Genomic DNA, 210 nt, shown 5'->3' with positions numbered 1-210 from the left:
CCCGCCCCAATGTCTCAGCCTGTGCTCCAGCCCCTTTACTATCCTCGTTGGCTCCTCCGGACTTGCTCCAACAGCTCCATCTCCTCCTTACCTTGGAGACACCCGCACCCCGCACCGCAGCGCCTCACTGAGCCAGGACATCCCTCTATTCCATGCGCATCCCGGTGAGGACGGTGGGAGCGGCTGAGCGGAGCCTGGAGCATCCCCCCC

The sequence above is a fragment of the Nestor notabilis genome, unplaced genomic scaffold, assembly GCF_000696875.1.
Source record: "Nestor notabilis isolate BGI_N333 unplaced genomic scaffold, ASM69687v1 scaffold11533, whole genome shotgun sequence".
NCBI lineage: Eukaryota > Metazoa > Chordata > Aves > Psittaciformes > Psittacidae > Nestor > Nestor notabilis.
The sequence above is the reverse complement of the archived record's forward strand: the minus strand, read 5'-3'. Positions refer to the sequence as shown.